Raw genomic sequence first — 15,362 nt, 5'->3', positions numbered from 1 at the left:
TCTATTACTCTGTTTATTACTAATTACTTATTTATTCATTTAAGTAATCAGCTTTACCACAATGACGACTGCTGAAACAGGCTTCACCCCCAAATTACGTGAACTTGGGATAACTGTGGACTCTTGCTGTGCTCAAGCCTGCAGCTTGAAAAGGGTCAAACAAAAGCTGGCATCCTCACCCTTACAGCCTGGCTCACAGGTTATGCTGGGCTGCCCTTTGCTTCCTCGGGATGAGGGAGCAACCAAGCATAAAGGCATTGGAGAAGACAACCCCCCATCTGCTGCTGCCAAATCTTAAGACAAACAGCGAGGCAGCTCTGAGATATATTCCACACCATATCACATTTTCTCTGTCAAAAACATCCCTGCAGACACTGTGGAGGTCCAGATTCTCCCCTTGAACAGCAAAATTGCAGCTTAGCTTAGGCTGGCATAAACAATTGCTTGAGTCTATTGGTAAACATCTTTCTACATGTTTCAAACATTTTGAGTTTCACCCAGGGTCTCAGCTCCACTGCAAACACAGGGCTGCTCAGTTGGGAATATCCTCATGTACTCAGTGATGTGTGCCTGTATTTATCACCAAAACAAGGTTACTTACATAGGTATCGTTCCCTTGTTGCAGTGGATATTGTCTACCTCGATTTCAGCAAGGCTTTAGACACTATCTCTCACAACGACCTCACAGGCAAGCTCAGCAAGCGTGGAAAGGATGAGGGTACAGTGGGGTGGATTGAGAAGTGGCTCAATCCCAGAGGGTGACAGTCACTACACAGGGTTCATCTGGAGGCCTGTCACTGTGCTGTCCCCACGAGTCAATACTGGGCCTGGTTAATCAGTGACTTGGACAAAGGGACAGATGCCCCCTCAGCAAGTTCAGGGATGACACAAGGCAGGGAGGAGTGGCCAATTCCCCAGAGATGTGCAGCCCTTCAGCAGAAACCATCTGAAAATCAGCAAAGGCAATGCAGGGTCCCACACCTGTGGCGGAATAACCCACACACCAGCACAGGCAGGGGCTGACCTGCCAGGAGGCAGCTCCATGGAGAAGGACTTGGAGGTCCTGGTGGACAACAAGCTGTCCATGAGCCAGCCAGGTGTCCATGTCTTGTGGCCAAGCAGGCCCATGATATCCTGGGGTTCATTAGAACAGCATTGCCAGCAGGTCAAGGAAGTGATCCTGCCCCTCTACTCAGCCTTTGTGAGGCCTCACCTGGAATGCCGTGTCCAGTTCTGGGCTCCTCAGGACAAGAGGCATGGAGCTCCTGGAGTGAGTCCAGTGGAGGCCAAGAGAGATGATGAGGAGCCTAGAGCATTAAGGGACTGGAGCATTTATGGAAGAACTTCTTCGCTGTGAGGGTGGTGAGGCACAGGCACAGGATGCCCAAAGAGGCTGTAAATGCCCAGGCAATGAGTGTCCAAGGCCAGGTTGGATGAGGCATTGACAAGCTGGTCCAGCTGGGAGGTATCCCTGCCCATGGAAGGGATTTGGAATTAGAAGATCTTTAAGGTCCCTTCCAACCCAAACGATTCTACAATTCCATGATCCTGCTTCTCTTACCAAGATATAAGTAACAGGCTAAGAGAGCTGGGCCTGTTCAGTCTTAAAGAGATGACTGAGAAGGGATCTCATCAATGTCTGTGAATATCCAAAGGGAGGTGTCAAGGGGATGTTTCCAGGCTCTTCTTGGCAATGCCAAGCAGTAGGACAAGAGGCAACAGGCAGAAACTGAGGCACAGGAAGTTCCACCTGAATATGAAGAAGAATTTTGTTTACTGTGTGGGTGACCGAGCACTGGAACAGACTGCCCAAAAACAATTCTGATCTCCCTGACTGAGGATATTCAAGGACAGTCTGGATGCAAACCTGTGCAATGTGCTCTAGGACGATCCTGCATCAGTAGGGAGGTTGGATCAAATGACCCAGTGTGGTCACTTCCAACCTTATCCATCCTGTGATTCAGTGATTTCAGCCTCCCTTTGGAATATCAGTGATGTCGTACAGAACAAGGCTCCCCACTCCTGCAACTGAAAGGCCTCACACAGACTTTAGAGAGACTCATTGCAAATTGGTGACCTACTTAAGGAGATCTATAAAGTGCATTATGATTGTAATTGTGGGTCCCTTGTCAGAAGGTCACAAGCTACCCCTCTATGCAGCATAATTGCTATATTTTAAATACCTATCAGGAAGAATTTTACTCAAGGAAGTATATGTCATTTTGGAGTTGTACCAAATAAAGCAGCAATTGTAACATTACATTCTTCTTAAAAAAAAAAAAAAAAAAAAAAAAGACAGACATTCCACACACCTGCATCCATTAAAGATAATCCAAAATGACATTTTCTTGAAGAAGTCTGTGCTGTGGGAATTGCAAGTGCAGTAGTCACATCATAATTTCCCTCGGAAGGAAGTGGGATAGATACATCAAATTTTCCAACTATTACAGCTTGTGATTGCAATATCCAAAATCCAAAGGAATGATATTTTAGATTACATACACAGTTCCAACAAGCTTTAGCTGAGAAACAATATCCAATATAAAAATCTGTGGTCTGCTGGAAACAGGAACGGCTGCTCTCTGGATACTCCAGATAAGCCATCTACTACAGGATTACAGACCAGCACTGTGTACCTCCAGATAGACTTCACATTAAATAAACATTCAGGATAGAATCCCAAAATCTTTTGTAAATGCAGGGAAAGAAAGGAGGGAGACAAAACAAACAAACAGTCAAACCCAAACCAAAAATGCAAAAGAACACAGCAACAGAAGTGGTAAGAAAGGATTCACATTACACAGCACATATGGGTAAAAAAAACCACAACATACATCTTGCTGAAACAAAAAACACCCAAACAACAAAAACCTGTGCCCTTTGAAGAGAGTGGTGGGAATTTGCACCATTTTGAAATCACAATGTTTCAGTCAGTAACACACACATGCAAGGGCAAAGCAAAAGGAGTTAACATGATCCCTGAAATTCTCAACTGTCTCCATCAGTGAGATGTATTCAAAAAGACAGCTACAAAGGGTGCTTTTTTTCTTTCCTTCAGCAGTCTTTGGAACAGAAAAAAATAAAAATAAAATTTAAAAAAAAATTGTGGGGGAGAAGGAAGGGGGAAAAAAAGAGAAAAAATCCAAAGAGCTTCTGAAAATGTCCTTACAGGGTCAGCTGTCACAGGAATGCATTTGAGTATTCAAGGTACCCACCCATGCAGAACATCAAAAACTGGGCTTGTGTCCCTCCCCTATTCTCACAGGCTTGAGCCAAGGCTTGGTTTGTGACACTGAAGAGCAAGGCAGGGCAGTGCCTCTGCAGGGCTCCTAAACAGAGACCCATGGATCAAACAGAACAGGGGCACTGCTTCTGCTTAGGGCCTCCCTTGTCTCCTGGAGTCCTCCAACACAACACACTGGCTTTAGCACTAAAAAAAACAGTAAACAGCTCAGCAGCTCCCAGTGCTGGGCTCTCCTGAGCTAAACTCCCCATCTAACCTAGGCCTGCCCAAAATTAGTATTAGCAGCATACTTGCAGCTAACATGCCCCTTACTCCTGGCTCAAAGGAAAATGTTGACTTTCCCAAGTATGCTGCAAACAGCACTTCTGCAACACATTGAAGCTTCTCTCCCTCACTCTGAGGGCAATGAAAAAAAAATCTCAATAAGGCAGGCTTGGGATCAGCAACTTCAGAATGGAAAAAGCCTGCTACAACAAATAAGCAAGGACCAGAACTGACTCTGATAAAACATGTGGTTGCTCAACACATCTGAAAATGTGGTTGTTCTATTTTGGTGTTAGACTATTAACCAAGCAACTCAGTTAAAATTTTACAACTGCAGGCCCATACACAAGTTATTGTCCATTACTACACCTACCAAAAAAACAACCAGAAAATAAACAGGGAGAGTTTCCAGCAAGACAATTAAAAAAAAAAAAAAAAAAAAAAAAAAAAAAACAAATCAAAAAACAAAACAACTCTATGCATCAGCGCCATCATTTCACAAACAAAACCTGTGTATACACACACACGGACATCACGGACATACACATGTGGGTACATAGGTTTTGGGTATAGGTGCAATTCTCAGATTTCACCTAAAGCCAAAATTCTGTTTCATTTCCCCAAGTTTGACCAAAAAAATCAGAACTGGGTCTGTTCCCCAAATCATGGTATTTATATGTCTATATATGTGCCTGCCCATGATAAACAGATGTTCTAAGACTGCATTAGTCAGAACGTTCCTATTCCCCGAACTTTAAACAGTGCTCATTGATGCAGTGGCCTCACCTCTGTAAGTGGATTCGTGGTTTCTAGGGAGTGGCAAAGGGACTTACTGTAAAAACTCATATATATGGTGTGCAGTGACTCTCACAAATTAATTACTTGCCCTTGGTATAAAACCACTAAGAGTCCTACCCAAAGGGGCCAGGTTTAGACTAGAGGTCCTTTCAGAACAGTGCTGTGCAATGCTGGCGCCTTTGAGCAGGACTTTGCAGTAGGGCAATTCACGGCTAAATTTTAAGCATCACTTCTACAAAAGCACAGAGAGTCCTATTTAATTTCATTTTAACTTTGTATTGCTGTAAGAAAACACTCATTTTGGTCCTTTGTATTTATGACACCCTGTTCTAAGTTTTAGAAATGCATAGCCCCGTTCCAAAGTTCAAAATCAATGACTCTACCTGATATAAATCAATGCAACTGCAATCAAATCAGTAAAGCTCTCACAATTAATAGTAGCAAAGCTATAATCCAAACTACTCAAAACACTGTGCATAATATTTCAAAGCTGTTCTCTGACAGGTACGCACTGTAATGAATCAGAGTTGTGCTACAGGCCTCTGAAGCATCAGGTTTGTAGCCACTGAAATAATTCCTGTATAATTACTCACATGTTGACTAACGTGCTTTAAAAAAATAATTTTCAAAAATCCTGGCAGAGTGAGCACCAATGGATGCTCTGTAAAGGTTTATTACTCTTAAGCATTTAAATGAAATCTACAACTTCATATTGCCTAACTGGGACAGCTGCCAAACTCCTCTTTGCTTTCTTCAGAATGGTGCCTATTTCATGACCCTTGAAACTGAAAGCTGTCAAGCCTCAAACAAAAGTGTCTTGATTTTAATTTCGGACTGTTTTCACAAACACATTTTAGAAGTGTACACAGATTTCTACTCTTTCTCTGTGTTCATTGCTTTGTTTGGCCTGAAATGCCACCCCTGGTAAAAGATGTTACAAAACAATAACTAGAAACTTGATGCTGAATGTTTTTGAAAAGATACCTCATCTGAGATTCTGCAGCTTCTCTTCAGAAGATACCACATGTGAGATTCTTGAGCATCTTCCCCTCAGAGGGAAGCCAACAGAAGTGCTCCACTGACTACAGTGGGAGCTCCCATCACAGATGCAGCAGTACCTCCCTCAGATGGGAGTGGGCCTGAAGAAGTAGAGATTGATTAAAAGCTCAAAAATGGAGGGCAAAAAAGACTCAGATAGAGGAAAACAAAGGTTTCAGGCAGGCTGAAAAAATCCCTCACTGAGCACCACTTAGTAAGTAAAACTGCGGTCCACAACAGTTTAAAATGACGTTTCCACTGCCTGAAAAGACCAGCTACCTTGCTGTAGTTACAGATGCTTGGTGCAATGACTGGTAAAAGCATCTGCCTTACAGGCAAAATCAGAAGGCTCCCTGAAAAGACTGCTGAAGTAAAAGCTGTAGTGCCATGGTTTCTTTAGAGAAGTTGTCTTAAAAATGAACACTTAGCTTGCAGACAGGAATTTCAGACTGCACTGTGGAGATTATCTAGTGAGGAATGTAAAGCAAGCATTACACTGCAAACCTGGAGGCCAAAACCAGGCAATGAGATAACGTCCTAGATAGGATCACATCACAGATTTGAGTAGGAGGTGGTTTCCTTGCCATTAAAGTAGGCAAGAATTAAAAGTAGATGCTTAAAAGCAAAGTTCTCCTACTTCATCAGACTGTTCTGGGAGCTTCCACTGCCACTAAGTACTAGGATGAGATCAGGGAGTGATGGAGCATCTCAACACCTACAGCAACAGGACATACTCACATGCATCCCCAAGCAGGGATTAAAGAGCCTCACATTAACTGCTGCTGAGGATTGTGACAAACATTTGGCAAGGCAGGCATGACCCCAGGAGATGAGGCAGAGGCTAGCATGTCACACCCCTTTACTGGGACAGGTACATTCCTACAAATACACCAGTGCATACTGAACTCCTGCAAATGACAATTTCTAGCTCTCCATCCTGCAACTGAAAGCACTGCCTGAAGACATAGCAGAGACTGAAGTGTGGATGTACACTCAGAATTTGGCATCATGGTGCATTTTTCATATTCCCAGCCCAGCAGGAGGGCATCTATTGAATGAGAAAAGGAGCAGCAGGGAAGAAATGGGCGTCCATAAACATCTCTCCAGAATGTCGATGCTCACCAGTACATCCTATCCCAATAAGGAGCCTTTCAGAAGGGGCAGACAAAACCTTTATTTTGCAGGGCTGTCTTGATGTTTCAGTACTGTCCTCAGCAACCCATCAATATTGTGATGTCTATCTCTCAGATGATCATCACTCCAAAAAAATTAATTTTTGAGTTGTTCTTACAAACCTCTTGTGATATGCAAGAAGTCTCTAGGGAATGAAAAGCTTTATCAAAATCACTCCAACTGCAGCATTCAGCTGTTTCCACAATCACCAAGTAATATAATTACAACAGAAAAAAAAGGAACTTATTTAAAGCATAGAAATCCTTATGCCTATGCTCCATACTTTAGCTTTTCCCTGATCCATTCTTGCTCCCTGAATTCCATCTCTTTCATCAATCTTTAACCCATCCTTTATACTGTGTCACACATTAAATTGCTTCCTAGTCAATCTACACCAGTCCCAACACTATTAGTATTAAAATTATTAATAAATCACGCATTCCTAGGATTTCTTCATTTACAAGACTTCCCTCCCCCGTGTGCATGAATAAATGTGTTGATGATGCATCCACTCATGCTCTGAATGTGAAAACCCTGACGGCAGCATCAGGCCCTCCAGCTGAGTGCCTGCCCAAAGCTAAAGGTCATGCACATTCCCGTTCAGTCCTGGCTGATCATTCGCTCTACCTGCCTCTAAATATCTATCTATCTATTTATTTATTTATTTATTTATTTTTCTAGCAGCCCAAAACGCTGGGCTGAGACGCCCAGCTCATCAGTCAGCTGGCTGGATTTTCACCTACAAACCTGCTTGCACTTCCCTCCCAGCCAGCAAGGAGCACCATGCTCATGTTTGCACCAGCAGGCACTGGGCAATTTGCTTTCTGTTTCAGGAGGAAAAAAGCCTTTCCTGCAATCAGTGCTTGGACAGGCAAGCTGAGCACCTCTGCCACATCGCCCCCGACTAGGAGGAAGGACGTGGTCCCCATGGCATCCCAACCTGGGGGATGCACAGCCAAGCAAACAAAGGAGGAGGGTGGAGGGCTGGATCCAGCAGGGCACAGGGACAAATTCAAATATCCTAGGCTAAGACATAGACTACTTCATCTCCGGAGGGCACCAAGAAACTGAAACACCAGCTCCCACTCTTGTCACAAAAACACATCTCCGTGAGGACTCAGTAGCTTCAACTTAATAAATACCATTAAAATCTCACTGCCTGCAAAGCAGCACTCAATGTTTTCATTATCATCAATCTACACTGTCATTTATCTTGTTCTGGAATTCACTGCAAAACTAAACATACCTTCTCCTAACCATCCCAAGAAGAAAAGGGAAAATGCATACTTATTCAATAATAGAAATTATTTGGAACTCACAGGTGAAGACTAGCTTTACAGAAACTTCAATCCTTTTGGAAATAAGAGAAAAAAATAAATAAAATAAAACCAGAGATTTCTATCCACTTTATTTTTTGCTAGCAGGTAACAAGACAGCAGTCACTTTGCAGTAAATCAAGCCTAAATAAGGAAAAAGTACTCTTTAAAGTACTCTTAAAGAGCAGGAACCAGAGCAGCCTCGACCATAACAAGGGGGTCTGACTCCTGTTCTCTCAGAGCAGTTTAATCTTTAGGAAAAAAATACAGCTTTACCATGGAGCCCTAACCTGAACTTTGTCACCCAACATTGGCATGGATCTAAAGTGACGACTGCAGACTTTTTGACAGCAGCCCATTTTAACCTGTAACACCTGGTTTACTCCCATGAAAAGCTCCATGGAAGAATTCTTCCTAATGAATGCACAGTAGAAGCCTGTTCGTATTGCAAACCCCTGGAAATGATGATAAATGAGCTCTACAAAGCACATGCTACTACTCAATACCAAGCAGGCAGCACTGGCTGCACTCTTAAGAGGCAGCATTCCACAATGAAAATGGAATTTACTTCTTTTCAGCTCCAGGGAAGATTTCTTTTTGGTCAGCTTCGAAAATTTTGATCCTACACTCTGGAATAACGAGTGCTATAATACAGAGAGAAATTGCAGCCGGCAGACTACCTCTCTGCCTTATATCAAGAAACAGATGGCATTTTCGCCTTTTCCCTTGCATCTCAGCCTCCCTCTAAGCAGCTGGCTGCCTGGAACCACAAGTGTGAGAGTGGAAATGGCAATAACTCCTAAGGAGCGATCTAAACAGGAAAGTAAATACAATAGACATGGGTTGTTTTGGTTAAAACGCTAATAAACTCCACAGTTGACAAGCAGAAACAATACATTGCTGTTGGCCAAAATACGAGTTGTTTTAACTACCGCAGAGAAGAATCTCATGCCTATCAGGAAAGGGAGAGAAAGAGAGGCTCCTTTCCTACCTCACCACCCCTCAAGCAAAACCACACATCTGCCTGTCTATAGGGGAAAGGGTAAGAACTAAATGTATTGGAGGTCAGCGTTACTTCCCTGGACAACTCCGGATGCAAGTCTGCTGATCCAACTCAGTCCTTGAAGACAATCCCCCAAATACCCAGGGCACATCTCTGGGGTAGTGTAGCTACATCTTCATTAGCACTAACGGGCACCAGCTGGAGGTAGGCTCCTTAAACTGGGAAACAGGGTTGCTCTCCGGCTGATGGTTCCTCCCTGCCATCAGCCTTACAACCGGTACCTCCAAGTTACGCGGTCAAAAGATGATTGCAAGGGGAACGCAAATAAATAATTAAGGGAGCAAATAAAACAAAGGGTTAAAAGGAAAGAGGCATTAAAAATGCAATTCCAGCTATACATATCGGCCCTTGCTCAAAACAAACACCAGCCCTGTACTGATAAGAGGCAGCAAACGCTGCAAACCTGACGGGCAGGAGGTGGGAGCTCCGCACATCCCTACCTACACCGAACGCTTCGCTCTCCGGCTGCACGGCAAGGCGAAGCTCCCCGCGTCTACCTGTAAGCCGGGGCTGCTGGATTCACACCTCTACCCCAGCCCCTCACATCCACGCACAGGCAGCCCCCAACACGCACCCCCAATTCGGCAACATCCACCCCTACTCATGCCCCCTGATATCCAAGAAAGCAATCGCTTCTCGAGGCACCCTTCAGCGATTAAACAGCAACGCAGATCCACGAAGGAGTGGGGCATGAAGACGGGGGAAGGGGGGGAGATTGAGGAAACAGAATGAAACTCACGAATTCCTCAGTGTAACACCAGCAAACCCCCCGGTCCAACGTGGTGTCTTTCATAGAAAAAGACCAAGAGAGAGCAAGAACAAAACCTAGCAGGTCCCCTCCATCTCCTCACTGTCTTTGCCACCCTAGCTGCCCACAGCCAAACCAGGCTGGAGCCTACAAGGCATTTCCAAACAAGACGCACACCCCTCGTCTCCACGGTCGCCCAGCATGCAGACCCAGAGAGATGCTCTCCCGTTACCTGGAGGATCCAGCCCCCCTGAAGACAAACTACCCTTATTAGAGCATAATTCAATCCAAGCGTGCGCCCAGGGCGGCCGGCACCCTTCAGCCCAGCGCAAGCGGGCAAGGGAGCAACCGAGGGCCAGGCAAGGGCTGCTGAGCATCCATCCGCTCCTTAGTTACCTTTAGTCACCTCCGGCTCCTGAGATGCGAGTCCCCATCAGATCCTCAACAACCTGCAGCAGGGAGCTGCTGCCACAATCCAGCCATTAAAACCAGAGGTGGGAATAGGAAGCAGACCTGGCCACAGTACCAAAGCCCCCAGCCAGGAGCAAAAGGGGGCCGGACGAGAAGCACGGACGTCCCCCTCAAGCAAGGAAAAATTAAAAAAAAAAAAAAAAGAAAAAAAAAAAAAAGAAAGAAGTAAAAGTCTTTCCTTTTTTGCCGTGTTCTTCTGCTACACAAGCTTCCTCCCGGAGGACGAGTGTGTGAGGATGGGGGAGGCGATCACTCCCTCCTCTTCCCCGCCGTCGCCGACCCCTCTGGACGAAAGCCCCGCTCCGATTTACCTCCTCCAGGTGGGCAACTTCAGAGCAAGGTGATGTCTCCGGAGCCGGCGCCACCGGCCAGGCGATTCGGATGCGGCAGAGTCATTGCCTGTGCTGCTGCTGCCGGTGCTGCTGCTGCCGCTGCTGCCGCCGCCGCTGCTGCTGCTGCTGGGGAAGAACAGCCGCTGCCGAAGAGACCACCAAAAAAAAAAAAAATAAAAAAGGAGAGAAATCTTCCACCATCCCCCTTTCTCTCTCTCTCCCCTCCAGCACCAGCCGCTCTTCGCATCCGCTCCCCTGCCCGCGGCCCCTCGCTCCGCCGGGGCTGGGGGACACAAAGGCGCCCGCGCAGAGGGAGGCGGGTGGTCCTCAGCCCCCCGCGCTCCGCAGACACCCTGGATCCTTCCTCCTCTTCCTCCTCCTCCTCCTCCCGCTGCGGAGACCGCCAGCCCCGGCGCGGCGCGGCTCGGCGCGGGCGGGCGGGCGGAGGGGGCGGCTCCGCGGGCGCGGAGGGGGCGGCTGGGCGGGCGCGCCCCGCGCGGTGCTCAGCGGGCGCGGGGGGGCCGCATGGCCGCCCCGCCGGCTCGGCACGGCTCGGCTCGACACAGCGCACACGCTCCGCACACGGGCAGCGCGCTCCGGGGCGGCGGGACCGGCGGCATCCGCGTCCCCCGCAGGGCCGGGCCGGGAGCGGGGAACGGGGCCCGGGGAGGAGGCGGCGGCGGGCGGCGCGGCGCTGCTGCCCTGCCCGGCGGCGGCCGCACGGAGCCGGGCGGGCGGCGAGCCGAGGGGCGGGGGAGCGCCGAGGGCCCGGATCTGGGTTGCGCGGACGCGGGCTCCACCTAGCAGCCGGCCGGCACCGCACCGCACCGCACCGCACCGCCGCGCCCGCACTGCCCCGCACTGCCCCGCACTGCCCGCACCCGCTGCGGTCCCAGCCCCACGGCCGCCACCACCTGTCCCGCAGCCCTCTCCCGAAGGATCCCGCACCGCCCGGTTGGACGCTCTGCCCGTGGCTCCCCTGCCAGGTAACCAATGGCAGCCTCCACACAGGGCACAGACCCCGCTGCACACTGGATCTCCCACGTCCCGATTGGCCGCTTGGAATTTTGTGCCCATCCGAGCGGCCAATTGCAGCCTGCCTTTGCGGCAGGGATCCATCACCTGTGTGGTTCCCTCAGCCCCGGCTGGGTGCTCTGCCCGCTGCTGCCCTCCCAGCAAGCCAATGGCAGCTTGTGTTTCCAGCACAGACCCATTCCCCGCTAAATTCCCCAGCTCACCATTGGCCTCTCAGCCTGTTGTCCGCAGCCAAGCAGCCCATCAGACCCTACCTGCTAGTCAAGGATGCTCTCCCTGCTGCCCGGCACAGGGATGGGGCTCAGGGCAGCCTGGCATCAGCTGGGGCAGCAAGACACACTCTGTCCTTGCCCTGGCACCCCCAGCAGGTGGGAAACACGAATCCCCTCATCTCCTGAGAGTCAGGAACCTCCAGGAAAGAGGACAAGAAGCCTGCCTTTGTGTTAACATTTGTAATCTTACATGCTTACATGGGACCTCCAGAAATAATGGTGCTTGGCTGGAACATGCTGAACATTTCCCTCCCAAACCAAATTGTTTGTTTGGTTTTGGTTTGGGAGGGAAGTACCTAAACAAATGAAGCTCTTTTAACAACAAAACAAACAAAAAAGTAGATTTCAGAAAATCATAGTTTTCTTATTGCCTGAGTGCTAACACATGCAACACACCACACTTTATCCCAGTGACCAGACCTACATGAGGAGTTGCTGCTGCACTCCCAGCTTTGATTGTAGCCAAGAGAGCTGGAAGGATCCAAATGAGGCCTCCTGGTCCAACCCAATGGAAGATCCACTTAGTTAATTATCGTGCTCATCTTTTTCCTTAACAAGCTCTTAAGTATCCTTGATGATGAAGACCTTGCAAGGCCATTCTTTTAAATGGGATAAGGGAATTAAATAACCTTGTTTGTTAACTCAGACCATAAGTCAGGAAGATGCTCACACATGTTCTTAGCTGAATTGCTAGTTAGGCAGGCACAGAAATGTGTATTTAAGGTTAAGAACTGCTATTCTGAATGCAGTGATGTGCAGTGGAAAATTAGTACCAATAAACAGAAGTGCTGTTCTCCCAATAATGAAATCAGGGCCCATTCACTGACACTGCAAAAATAAAGAATATCAACTGTGGTCAGGGAAGGGAAATCTACAATTTTTAACAGATCTAACTCAACCACTTCAAATAGATCTCTGCAAAGTCTTGTTAGAGAGCACCTGTCCTTTTCCCACCTGGCTGCAGAATAGCCACATGTCCAAGTGAATTATGCTCAGTCTTCTACAATAATTTGATTTAAGAAAAAGTAGATTTCAAAGCAATTAAAAAGCTGTTGTTCTTTGGACCTTGCATTTGACTCACCAAAATTATTATTCCCAGTGGAAAAAGCCCTTGGAGAATCTACTGCTTCATCTTTGGGAAAATCCTTTTTGTAACAGCCTTTCTTCCAGCGTCTGCACAGAGGGGAAAAACAAAAAATGAAACAAACATGCAAAACAACAACCAAAACTCCCCACAACACCAACTAACCAAAAAATCCCACCCCTCACAAAAACCCAAATCAAACTAGCAAAACCCCCAAATCTTTAATACTGCTTCTGCTGGGATGCTCAAAGAAATGAGATATGAGATATGAGATTCTTCAAGATACAATTACCTCTCTGATGATATTCACCATTCACCATACATGCTCTGGGAATGAAACAAAGCCCTACAAGTTGAAATTAGATTTCCTCTATATCTTTAAGCGCTGTTTTAATGCAGAGATGAGAATGAAATCAATGTTCAGAGGGTGAGTAACAAAAAGACAAAAAACCACTAAGCTAAAGTGTGGTGGTGTGGGGTTTTTTTCCCCTCTCATAGCATTGCATGTAATGAAGATGGAAAAAAACCAATACATTGTGGGGGGAGGCAAGGAAGAGCTTCAAAATGCCACCAGCCTGTTGCGCTGTTGGTGCTTTTTAAAATCATGTCTCAGACTTAATGCTGTGAGTCAGCCCAGAAAAACTTAGACACAGAATAGTTGCAGTAGGTTGTGCAGTTGTCTCCAGAGGCAACAGCAAGATTATTCCCCAAAGGATATTTTCCCAGTACTTTGTCCAGCAAAACTTGAAATGTGTCCAGGGATAAGGTTTCCACCAATTCCCTTGAGTGATTACTCCCTAGTCTCATATATCTCACCATTTGGAAGATTTTCCTGCTGTTCAGCCTACATTTTTGCATTTCTTAATTTCATACTATTACTTGTGGTTATGGCCCAAATTAATCAAAGTACTTCAACGCATGCTTAAATTTAGGTATGTGCTGAAGCTCCACTGAAATCATGGACATTGGTGTTTTGCAGGGCTGATGGATCTGCACATGTTTTAGCACCGTGCTGAATTGGGACCATGCATCATGCAAAATAATTATCTTTCTCTTACATATTTTTAAGCCATTATCCTTCCCCTGCTTAATTATTGATTAGATAAGCTATATATTTAAGCTACTTAATCTCTCCTTGTGTATCACTCCTTCCAAGAGTCTGATCATTTTTCTTTTTCAGATCTGAATTCCCTGAAACTCTTCCGTGTTTTTTGAGGACGGATAATGAGGTATTGCAATTTAATGACATATCCCAGGTGTGATTACATAAAGAGCAGTTATTCTGTGCAGTCTGAGGATATAACTTACCTTCACCAGCAACCCCAGAGCGCATTGATTTGTTGTGCTGCTCTATCATTTTGTAAGACTCTATAATCTACTCCTATTCTTTTCCATATCCATCACCCCAGCATTCAGATATTTTTTACTTGCATAGGCAGACAGCCTTGAGGCCTTGAAATTCAGTGTGGTATTTTACACTGGGAAACCTCTAACAGAACCAAATTGCAACCTTAGAGAGGTTTCCAGAACACTTTCTTTCCAAAAAAAAAAAACCACAAAAATACTCCATTTCAAGTTGTATTGTTTGAATCTGTTCACCCAGAATTTTGAGTTCCCAATCAATTTACTTCAGGAGGATTTGTCACACATACCACCCTGGCACCGTGGTGTCTGCATCGTTTGTTGCTCATTATTCCATTATTCCCCAGGTAGATGTGGGGCTTTAATGATAATTTCATTACTTTGAGATGGTTTAAAAGTGGGTTTACTGAGTTGTAATTGCCTGTGATTTTGATTATTTTCTCTTTTTTTCTTTCTTTTTCTGAAGGTATGTCCTATTTGCTTTCTCTCTTTCTCTCATATTTCCATTAACTTCCGTAAACAACTGTCACTGAGCCATTACATTCTGTGATGAATTACCTTATTCTCAAAGATGCATGTCATCTGGACCAATTCATGGATACACATTTTGTTTTCAGCACTGTTACCAGTTGTCCTACACAAAACATACAATGTTTTCTTTACTTCAGGATCAAGTATTATGGTTGGTTTTCACCTTTTTTTTTTCCAATCTGAAGTATTGTCATGACAAAACTACATGAATTTTTAAAAACAAATGCTGTGGAGTGATACAAATAGACATTACTGACTTCTGCTATAGATGCAGTAAAACTCAGCTTATCTCTGATAAACCCACATTTCCATCATAAAATCACAACAATTCAAGCAGATAGATAGATAGATAGATAGATAGATAGATAGATAGATAGATGGTAACACTGAATTAGACCTCGACAGACTCCACATCCTGTGTTTTCTTCTCCCCCATCATCATCTCCTCTGTGGTCCTGGTTTAGGAAAGCACTGTAAGATCCCTCCCTGCAAGGGAAGCACCTCATGTTTTTGCATGCTGAATTTTCCCACACTCATTTTTAGGTATGAAATTCAGTGGGATTGATTGCACTGGACTCAAGCAAAATTCCAAAATAAGGAGCAATTCAAAAGCAGAAATCAGCAACAAGGC

The 15,362-nt window shown here is 45.9% G+C and overlaps 1 protein-coding gene across 24 annotated transcripts in view; it reads right to left on the bottom strand.

Annotated features, from left to right (window-relative positions):
- ADGRL3 (adhesion G protein-coupled receptor L3) overlaps positions 1–11,175 on the bottom strand; it is a 493,463-nt gene extending 482,288 nt beyond the window's left edge. For 11 of the 24 annotated variants that reach the window (XR_011679905.1, XR_011679904.1, XM_071431606.1 and 8 more), the window contains exon 1: positions 10,041–11,174. The gene's annotated coding sequence lies outside the window, so the exon portion shown is untranslated. Of the gene's footprint in view, positions 1–10,040 lie in introns of all 24 variants that reach the window. The other 13 variants (XM_071431590.1, XM_071431595.1, XM_071431597.1 and 10 more) reach the window with 4 other exon arrangements.
- Positions 11,176–15,362: the final 4,187 nt, after the last annotated feature.

The sequence above is a fragment of the Agelaius tricolor genome, unplaced genomic scaffold (genome assembly GCF_023055355.1).
Source record: "Agelaius tricolor isolate 1412-34295 unplaced genomic scaffold, bAgeTri1.0.p SCAF_8, whole genome shotgun sequence".
Lineage (NCBI taxonomy): Eukaryota > Metazoa > Chordata > Aves > Passeriformes > Icteridae > Agelaius > Agelaius tricolor.
Note: the sequence above shows the minus strand (reverse complement) of the source record. Positions and strands in the feature narration are given on the sequence as shown.